Source organism: Talpa occidentalis, unplaced genomic scaffold (genome assembly GCF_014898055.3).
Source record: "Talpa occidentalis isolate TD23 unplaced genomic scaffold, MPIMG_talOcc4v2.1 talOcc4.18, whole genome shotgun sequence".
Taxonomy (NCBI): domain Eukaryota; kingdom Metazoa; phylum Chordata; class Mammalia; order Eulipotyphla; family Talpidae; genus Talpa; species Talpa occidentalis.
The window spans coordinates 9,725,864-9,736,759 of NW_023601851.1; positions in this window are offsets into that span (position 1 = coordinate 9,725,864).

Sequence of the window (10,896 nt, forward strand, 5' to 3'; positions counted from 1 at the left end):
CCGCAGAATAATTTCCTGCAGTATCAGGGACTGCATACTGGTTAAATCCAACATTAACAAACATTAAAAAAAGAGCAGGAGGACATCTTGGAGAGAGCTGTGTGTGGAAACTGAATAAAGAATCACTTCAATAAATGCAGATAAACTGTCCAAGGTTTGGACACTGGAAAAGTAGCACAATGTGGCCTAGGGGGTAAGAAGGGAAACCAGGCGTGGAGCAAGACCCCAGCCTGGGACTGAGAACCAGGCACAGGACACGGGGCATGGACATGCCCTAGCAGCGGGCACTGCACAGGGTGACAGCCAGCGTTTTGGACCTGACAGCCCTGGAACTGAGACCTAGAGTGCAGCATTCAGGGCGGGATCCATACAGCTGCGGGCACAGTGTGGGGTGAACGCGCAGCAGACACAGCACCCGGCTTGAACGACAGCCCCTGTGTTGAGGTGCCCCCCTTTCTCAGAGAACCGCTGGGGAAAAGCACAGGTCAGCAAGTGCAGGTCTCTGGTGCCACCTGGTGACCAGAACAAAGCCACCGATGAGCTGAGTCCCTGCTGGAACTGAGTAAACACAGAGGGCGGGAACCACAATGGGCAGAGCCCAGAAACAGGGCATCAGGGTCCTGGTGGCTTTTTGGCTAGCGGTGCTGGACTCGGTCCAGTGAACAGATGGCAGCAGCTTGACTCTGTGCTGAGGACTTTCCAGGCCAACTATATGGAACTTAAGCATCCGTGGACTTTTGCTATCTGCTGGGGGTGTGGGGGTGTCATTTCTAAATCCAACTCCCCCAGATACCAAGGGATGACTATAAAGTTTCTGGGGGCTCAAAAGTCCTACATGGATTTTCCACTGCCCGGGATCAGCGCCCCACCCTCCTGTTGCTTGAGGGTCAGTCAACTGTGAAAGCAAAACCAATCATGAGAGCATAAAATACATGTGGTTCTGCTGGCAGGACAATCACAGACACTGCTACTACAACTGTAATTTGATGCCGCGATTAAATAAAATGCTAAATTTCAGTTAGAATTAGGGAAAATCAAGATTCATTTTACCTCTTCCTGATTCCATACGCCTGTCTGATTGAAGGATAAAGGGTGCAGTTCAGTGAACAGGGAGTTCAGTTCTGAGAAGTTTGGAGACCAGCTCCAGCTAGATGTCCCGTCAGGGATCTCGGCAGGAGAGGAAGGCTTTGGTGAAGTTTTTCTGAAGGCTGCAGGGAAGTGGAGTAAGGCAGGAGTGAGGAAGACACACACAGACACCTTCTCTCCTGCAAGTATCTCCTCCTGAGGGTCTCAGCAGGTCTTTCTTTATACCTTAAGGCCAGCAGTGAGATGACATCAGCATAAGCATCAAAGCAGAACAGAGACCATCATTACATATTTTCTCATGAACATACAAAGACCCTCTTGATCTCATATCACAAAAGGACACTTCCTTAATCAGATTAAGAAAATCTACAGGGACAATGACTCCCCTAGGTACAACTCTTTTTCTAACGTAATCCATTGTCTAAGACAGTACAATGTTCAGTAACAATCAATCACCCTGTCAAACCTTCCTAATTTCAGAGTGGACATGACAGTCCATTGTTATGCTGTATTACTAAAATCAACCCATTCCCTGGTACTCAATTCCTCTAGCCCATTATCAATTACTTCTGTAATACTGTTATCAATTATCAATTACCATTATCAATTACTTCTGTAATATCAATTACTTCTGTAATACTGTTTAGTTCTACAGAAATCTAACTTTCAACCAGAAATGCTGAACCTCCACACAAGCTGCACACACTGTTAACTTTTTTTTTAAGATTTATTTTTATTTATACAAGCACTGGGCACAGTCAGAAGCACGGGAGGGTGAGAGAATCCACCAGAGCTGGGAGCAGAGCAGGCAGAAGGACCGAAGCACGCCGCTGAGGTGAGCAGCGGGTGGCAGGAGAGGTCTGCGTGCCACGTGGGACCCTCCTCTTGTGGCCAGGGAGCAGCTGGGGTTCAAACCGGCGCTGCAAAGGCTGCGGGCAGCTCCGCAACCCAGCGCTCAACCGCTGCGCCACCGGGGAGGCCCACACACACTGTTAACTTTTCCCATACACCAGGAGATGTACCGTTGCCACAAACAGGTACCCCCCCAGGTTAGGCTATGGTTTCCAAGCACAGCTGGTTCAGGGCAGCTTGTTCTCCAGAGTTCTCAGGGCCAAAACATATCTTTCCTAACTACATCTTTAACAATTTTTACTTCTTTTGTGACAGTTCATGTGTAAGAACAATAAGCCAATTGTCACCTGGGTCCGATTTAGGTTTTCACAGGCCAATGAATAACTAACTTACTTCAGCATTAACCAGGAACAAAGAGGAGAGCTTTAGAAGGCTTTGCCTTGGAGACTCCCTAGTTCAGATCTTCTTTGGGAGGTGCAAGGACTCCCGTCTTCTGGGAAGTACAACTTTCCCTCTTCGTGGGAGCACAGGAACTCCCCGCTTCTCAAGGGTCTCCCCCAAAGCCCGGACCATGTCAAGAGACAGCATGGGAGGCACAGCCTGCCGCAGAGTAGGCTGGGAAGGATGAGACCTAGTGATAGAATAAAGAGGGCTGCCTTCACTTCCTCATGCAAAGAGGAGGATACCAATGTACAGAAATGTCTGGAAAACAGGTCCGAGGCCCATGTCAGAGGCCTCAGTTCCAATGAACGAAAGCAAGAAGTCATTGTAAACAGGTGGGGGACACACTTGGAGGCCACAGGCCAGCTGATGAGAGAGAAGACCCAGGAGATGTCTGAGGACAGAGCAGGGAGGCTCAGGACAGCTGAGACCAAAGACTGACACAGCTGAGGCAGGTCCACTCCTGCTGGGCTCTTCCTAGGGATGTTCTTCATAAATGCTCCGGTGCAGTGGCACGTGATGAAATGTTAATGTGATCAAGAAAGACAAACTCACGCCATCTGCGGTAACAAGGATGGAGCTGGAAGGCTACACTAGCCGATGTAAGTCAGAAGGAAGAAGATAAATACTGGACAGTGTCACTGATATGTGGAATATAGAGAAAAAAAAAACAATCAAGAAAAAGACAAAACTAGCAAACTGACCACAGAGCTGAGGTACAGAGCAAAGGAAGGAGAGTGAGGGGAGTTAGACAGGAGAGGAAAACACAGTGATGGTTCACTGGTGATGTGGCAGTGGGAGAGCTATGGGGACTACTAAAGGAAAAAGAAATGCTCTAGTGCTGAGTGAGGCCTGGAGGCAGGGCATCTGAGAGCTGAGAGGAGATAAGAGGCTGCCTACACAGAAGAGCCTTCATGACTGATGCCTGAGGGGAAAGTGTGGGCAGGGGCCTGGGTTAGGGGACTGATGGAAAGGGTGACCTGGCAGGCAACGAATACTTGAAGACTGCAGGTTTGGGAAAATCACAACTGGAAAGCACCATAAAGGGAGGATGTGATCCAAGGTCCACCCGGGGGGTGTGGCACTCCATATATGGTTGGTGTTAAAATTCTTCTAGCAAACGCCAACAGCTTGGTAGCTTTGATGAGCTCTAGAAGTGAATCAGCCAGACTTTTGAAAGTTCCTGTAAGAAGTCCTCCCTCATTCCTTCTCCTGTGCCATCCCCCTCATGCAAGCTGTTCTCAGAACACAGATAAAGGCCCGTCAGCCAGAGAGGAGCCATATTCCAGACATCTCATGTAATGCTTACTTATCTCCAGAACCTTCTATGTCTTAGATGTGCCTTTCATCTGTCTCCCCCTTATCTATTTACCCTTGATATGGACTCCAGGTCAGCTCCTTCCCTCTAGCACCCATGCTGCCTCCCATCACCTCCAGCGATCCTCTTTTCTCATCCCTTCCCTCCCACTGCTTCTTCTCTAATGCATATGGTTCTAGCACTTCAGAGCCAGACTGATTCACAGCTGCTCTTCCCAGATACTCTTTGGTTCCTGAGGAAACCTAAATGTCAAGTCCAGATTCCTTAGCCCAGCACACTGAAAATTGACCGACTTCTCCAGGCTCCCCTGCGAACTCCCACATACCAGGTGAGCAGCCTCAGAAGACCAAGAAAGACTAGGTCACAGGTCTTGTTCCCACCAATAATCTCATTAGTTACTGTTCCTGCTGGTCCTTGATGATGGGGTCCCGAGTGATTCACCAGGCCCAAGGCAGTCTCAAATAGCCCTTGTCTGATTTCCACCCCTCAGTGTGCTCTAAAAGGATATTAGAACTTGGGGGAATTCAAGACCGAGGACTGCTAAGTGTCCGCAGGCTTTGTGGACATAGTCCCTATCAGCTGCTGTTATTAAGGACACCTTGGCGTTCTTGACAATTGTCCAGTATATCCTTCTTTCAAACCATTGATTGCCAGTGTGCACAGGTCAGAGACAATGGGACTGACATACATAGATGTTCTAGAACATAATTCTGGAGTTGAACCCCAATCAAATTTGAGCACAAATATTGATCAAGAAATGAATTAGTGCCTCCCCGGTGGCACAGTGGTTGAGCGCTGGGCTGCGAAGCTGCCCGTCGCCTCTGCAGCGCCGGTTCAACCCCCTGCCACCGGCGAGGGTCCCACATGGTGCGCAGACCTCTCCTGCCGGCCGCTGCTCCCCTCAGCAGTGCACTTTGGTCCTTCTGCCTGCTCTGCTCCCTGCTCTGGCTCTGGTGAATTCTCTCAACCTCCCGCGCTTCTGACTGTACCCAGTGCTTGTATAAATAAATAAATAAATCTTTACAAAAAAAAAAAAGTCTGCCCTTCTCTTCTGAAAAAAAAAAGTGATGAAAAGATTATGTATGAATGAAATTAAGATGTGATGCTACTATACAATTTACAAACATGATCAGGAGGAGAAAACAACAGAATTAAAACATACAGATGAATGACAGACATTGAGAATCTGTTTGAGAAAAATCTCATAGTTTTGAGGACAAAAATACAAATTAATTACAGACATAAAATGAAATTGTAATTAGTGAGCATAACCAATGGAAATTCAACATAAAAACTGTTGTTGTGCATGTACAGAAGAAAACAAAAAGCAAAGAGAAAACACTATATAGGTGACTGATTGATGACAGAGGGATGGATGTATAGATCAATCAATCAATCGATCAATTGTAGGTCAATTGATAAAATAAGACAAGAGATATAGATGAATGTGGTAAAGTTTCTAAACAAAAGGTTTAGAAAGAAACTTCTAAAATTCTAGAGATCTTTCAGAAAATTTTGTTCCCTTGTAAAGAAACACATAAAGTCACACCTTCTTGTTAATATTAGATGCAGGACTCCCTCGTGGCACAAGGGCATAAGACACAACATATGAAGCTATCTGCTGTCATGCATCACAAGTTCGATCCCTGGTCAGGGAGCTTCCCATATGGTTTAGCAGACCTCTCCTGTCTCTCTGCTGCTCCCCTCAGCAATGTATTTCATCAGTCTGCCTGTTCTGTTTCCCACCCTGTCTCTGGTGAATCCTCTCACCCCTTGAGCTTCTGGCCTGTACCCCAGCTCTTATGGACATGTTTCATTTTGTGGCTTCTATAGGAATTCTTTGTGAAAGTTGAATTTTAACTGAAACAAGAAAAAAGAACCTGCTGCTTTGTTTGTAGGGTTCCAGAGACATCCAAAGAGGGTGAGGAAGCTTGCCTCCATTGGCAGGACTCAACAACTGGGGAAAAAAAAAAGTTCTGGTAACCTGGAGAATCGGAAACTCCAGGCAGAAACCAACTTTGTTTCTGAAGCCTACACGGACTAGATGTCAAGAGTTCACTCTGATCTTATATGGAGTTTTCCAGCAAAGTTAGCTAGAATTGCTGTTTGGTTACTCTGCCTTGTGATTTTATGCAAAAATTAGTAAATTGGTCTGAGAGTAGATTCAGTTTGCAAATATTTTGCTGTACTATTGTATAAAATTGGGTCAAGGTGGAGAAAACTTGTTTTCAGAAAAGTTAAACCAGACCTCCCTGGTGGCATAGGGTGTTAAATACACCATTATCAAACTATTGCCAGCCACTGAAGCATGAGTTCGATCCCCAGCTGGCCAGGGAGCTATCCACATGGCACAGCAGACCTCTTCTGCCTTGTCTGCTGCTCCCCTCAGCAGTGTATTTCAGTAGATCTTCCTGTTCTGCTCCCCACTCTCTCTGGTGAATCTTCTCACCCCCACCGCCATGGACTGAGTAATTTCCAGGAATGAAGGACTATCATACTAGATATGCACGGGCAATACTGGTGGCTGATTGTTATTCTCTAGCATACACTAAAATCCTGAGATTGGGGTTTAAAATACAAAAAAAAAATAGGGGGAGTCTAGAGGAAATCTTGTGCCTATAGGTACTTATATACAACATTTTATTTACTTTTAAATTCTTGAATTGCAACTGCTTTGGTCTAACAACTGTTGAGCAACATCTCATTCCTACTTCCTCAGGGCAGCGGAGCAGCTTTTTATGACAGCAACACCAAGCCCTAGGCCCTTGGTCACAGATAACTGCCCATCGCAAGGGACAACTTGGCTGGGACCTTAAAACATTGAACATGGGGGACCCCTGGAGGTGCAAGGGCTTAAAGCACAACCTATGAAGCTGTCTGCAGCCACCGCAGCAGGAGTTGGATCCCCCGGTCGGCCAGGGAGCTTCCTACATGGGGCAGCAGACCTCTCCTGACTCTCCCACTGTTCCCCTCAGTGGTGTACTCCGGTCAATCAGCATGTTCTGTTCCCCACTCTGTCTCTGGTGAATCCTCTCTCTCTCTCTCACACACACACACACCTCTGGCCTGTATTCCAGCTCTTGTATGCATAAATAAATAAATATTAAAAAAAAAAACACTGAACATGGGGGAGAGGGTATGTTACTGTTTCATTACCTACAGGACCACTTTGGATTCCAGCAGAAAATGACCCATCTTATTCCAGAGATCCAGCCATTAGCCATCTAGCTGCCACCTGGGATGCCACCTATGTAGGCCGACAGGAGAAACGAGGACCCTTCCCACTGACTGTGCTGTTCTCCGGAACCTCAGATCAAGACTCGATGCCCTTCAGGCTGCTGTATGCTGACATGATGGACATCAACAAGCCCCCTAGACACCACCAACTCTGTTGTGTTTTGTTGTGACACTTCTACAAAACTCCTATTCTGATGTCACGGACCTTAGAGACAAACTATAAGGACAACAGACGGTAAAATTGTCAAGAGATCAGCTAAAAACTGTACAGACCCAACTGTCTTAGCCCTGTGACTGGACCTGTACATCCATCTGTGTAACTCCATTTGTATATAATCAGACTCAGGCTACATGGAAACATATTAAGCTACAATTTCAAGGAAATGTAAATATGTCTGAGCAAATGCAACACTTGCAACAAAATACACAGGGGACATTTGTTAAATGCTTATCAGCAGTAGGAGGGAAATATGTTGTAAATTTAATGATGGGGGTTAGCCAATTTAAATAAACTGAACTATGTAAAAGCTTTGGGAATTATCTTCATGTTAATTGCACTAATCCTTATTTTTGCATATCTGTTACTTTAAATCCTCTTCTACAAAAGTAAAGGAAGAAGCATGTGGGAGTGAAAACAACTGAATGTTGCTGCCATAGTCATTGTCAAGGCTACACTAAAAAACAAAACAAAAAAAAGGGGACCTCCCTGCTGGTGCAAGGGGTTGAGACGCAACCTATGAAGCTGTCCAAAGCCAGTGAACACGAGTTTGATCTCCACCCAGGGGGTTACCCACATGGCACAGCAGACCTCTCCAGACACCCTGCTGCTCCCCTCAGCAGTGTATTTCCATTAGTCCACCTGTTCTGTTCTCCACTCTGGTGAATTCTCTCATTCCCCCACACTCTGGCCTGTACCCCAGTTCTTGTATGCATAAATAAATAAATCTTTTTTTAAAAAGGGGGGGAGATGTGGAGACCCCTATGGCATAAAGTGCTGAGGCAAGGAAACTATCACGGTCATGGCTGAAAGACTGGGCATGGCTAAAAGATGGATCAGCCCGGGTCAGAAGATTGGCCCTCCTACAGATCAGGATGTTGTGTCAGCGAAACCAGGCCTGTGAGAGAAACTAGATTAGAAGAGAGAACAGAATAATCTGATAACGCAGAACCTTGGCTGTGCATGTGTGCCAGAATAATGCTGAATACTAAGGAACAAAAGAATAATCCACTGTTTTGTAACTAACCTAGGAGGTGGTCTGTCTCCATAAATCTGAGTTGTTCTGGGTGCTCCGGACGACTGAGCCAGAATGAGAAGCCTTGCGTCCCCTGTGTATGTTTTCTTCTCCCTGTTGTTTGCTTTCTATTTAGTTCTATGCATTGAGACGTTGTGCCACTGGTGTTGGCGAGCATCTCTTTGGAGTGCTCCGCTAGGGGTGTCGGAAACTGTTCACCAGACTGAGACTAGCACTGGTAGGCCAAAACTCCACCAGAGTGTTGATGCTGTGCTGCTAGGCACTGTCCCTTACAGTTCCCTCCCTCTGTATTTACTTAGTTCCAACAGGGAATCAGTTAGTTGGTGATTTTGTTCTGGTCATGAGGTGCACCAGAGACCTGTCCTTGCTGACCTTTGCTTTTTCCCAGTGGTTCTCGGCTGGCCTTAGGCTATTTGTAGGTCTCCGTGGAGTCCTTGTCTTCCTCTGATGGCGCCCGGAGCCACTCGATCACCTCTGTGGTGATTTCATCACCGTTCTCCACAGTTCCCATTTGTGGGGTGAGGTGCCTGAAATAGTTCCTCTCTACTCAGTGTCCCACTTGATCTGTAGTTTGTTCTTGCTGGGTTTTTTTTCTTTCCTTCTTTCCATTGGTCAGAGAGTGCCTACTCAGTGGGTGGAGGAGGTAGCAGGGTTCTGACTCTTTCCCTTTTTTAAAAAAAAGAAATAATAAAACTTCTCTTTGGCAGAGACTAAAAGTCTCTGTCTTGTGGGGAAACTCACTGTGTATGTGAAAGGGGGAATCTGGTGAAACTTTTCTCAGACGTGACCCAAGAACTCCAACTGTGACCCCAACACCTCTCCAAAATATCACTCCTCACCAATGTCAATGTTATAAAAACAAGCAAAGTCAGAGAAACAGTCAGCAAGAGGCACATCAAAGAGAACTGGCTGTAACTGAATGAGGCAATTTGGATTATGGAACATAAAATGTACATTAGGAAAAACTAATGAAATTAAGCACGGAGTTTGGTAATTGTGTCAATATTGCTTCATTAGCTGTAAAAAAAAATACAAAAAAAATCATGTAAGATGTTAAAGTGGAAATGGTGTGGGATAAATAAGAACTGTACTATCTTTGCAACTTATCTGTAAATTTAACAGTATTCATTAAATGTTATTTTTTTTAATGTCCTCAATACTAAATAGGTTGTAAAAGGAAAAAAACGATCTACTTTCTGTTTCCCCAGGTTTTGTTATCCAGAGGCTGGAGAGAGGGATTCTGGGGAGCAAAGCTGGAAACCTCACACCCAGGGCATTCCCCCGAGTCTCCTCTCCTCTGAGCCCTGCTTCTCTGAATCCTCACAGAGCATCTCACCACCAGGATGCCGCCCTCCAGGACCCCCAACTCTTCCCATTTCAGAACCGGCCGTGTCCTTGCAGCTCCACCAGAATCCGAAACACTCCACCAGAATCGGAAAACAGTCAGATAACCCTTTTTATACCAGGGTTGCCCTGTAACAGTTTGGCTCAGTAAAGAAAGGGGGAACCAAGCTAAACTTTCTCAAAGGAAGGGAAAATTCATTGCACCCCCGGGCGAGCTTTGGGGTCCCAAGAAGGGGGGGGTCCCTGAAGTTGTGCCCGTTGTGGGGGAGATGTCATTTTATAGGGTGAGGAGAGGTTAGGCAGGAAAACTGGGTTGGCGGGGGGGGAACAGGTTTAGGGGGACAAAGTTTGTTTTTTCATGGAGCCGAATTGTTTTCTCCTGCTTATGGCTTCAGTTTCGGTTTGATGGAATCAGGGGTACTGGTGTCAGGACCATCTTGTTGTTTGTATGTGGGCTTCCTCATTCCTGGTCCCTGCATCAACCTTTCATACCAGCCTTTTGTTGAAAAGGGCCAATGGTTCTTTCTTTGGCTACTTTCTGCTGGACAGCAGCGAAGACCAGGGTGGGGGCTCAGGGCTGGTTATGAGATAGTCTTTGCAGGGACGCAAGGATAAGGGTGGAGAAGGAGTTGGTTAAAGGTGGTATGGGACAGTTCTTGGATCCGGTGTTGGATGAAACAGAGTAAGCATGGCACAAAAAGAAAAAAAAAATAGGAGATTAGGTTAAGAGACCCTATGAGTGGTAATACTTTGCCCGAGGCTGTGTTGATCTGAAATTGCCAGGCATAGACAGAAGAAAGGGAAGTGGCTTGAAGAGATGGATTAGAAACAAAGGAAGGAGAGGAGCCTCCCAGGTGGTGCAGCGGTGGACGGTTGAGCGCTGGATTGCCAAGCTGCCCGCAGCCTCTACAGCACCGGTTCAATTCCTGGCCTCAAGGCGAGGGTCCCACAAGGCGGGCAGACCTCTCATGCCGCCCACTGCTCCCCTCAGCAATGTGCTTCGTCAAGTCCTGCCAGTTCACTGCTTTTCGCTTTGTCTGTCTGGTGAGTTCTCTCACCTCCTGTGCTTCTGGACTATACCCAGTGCTTGCATAAATAAATCTTAAAAAAAAAAAAACAGAGGAAGATGAATCAGGGGGCTCTACTTTATAGGCTGAGTGGGATGTGGACCAGGGGCGCAGTGATGGTGTACCCAGTTGGAGCCCATGTGCCCGCATACATACTGCTTGTCCACAGGGACCGGTTTGACCCTGGACAGCTGATGCCAGGACGTGTTGCCAAGAACTTGACAGCCGTTTGGTGTACTCAGGATGATTGTGTGTGGACCCATCCACTTTGGCGGAAGTTGTTTTGGAGAGATGGCTT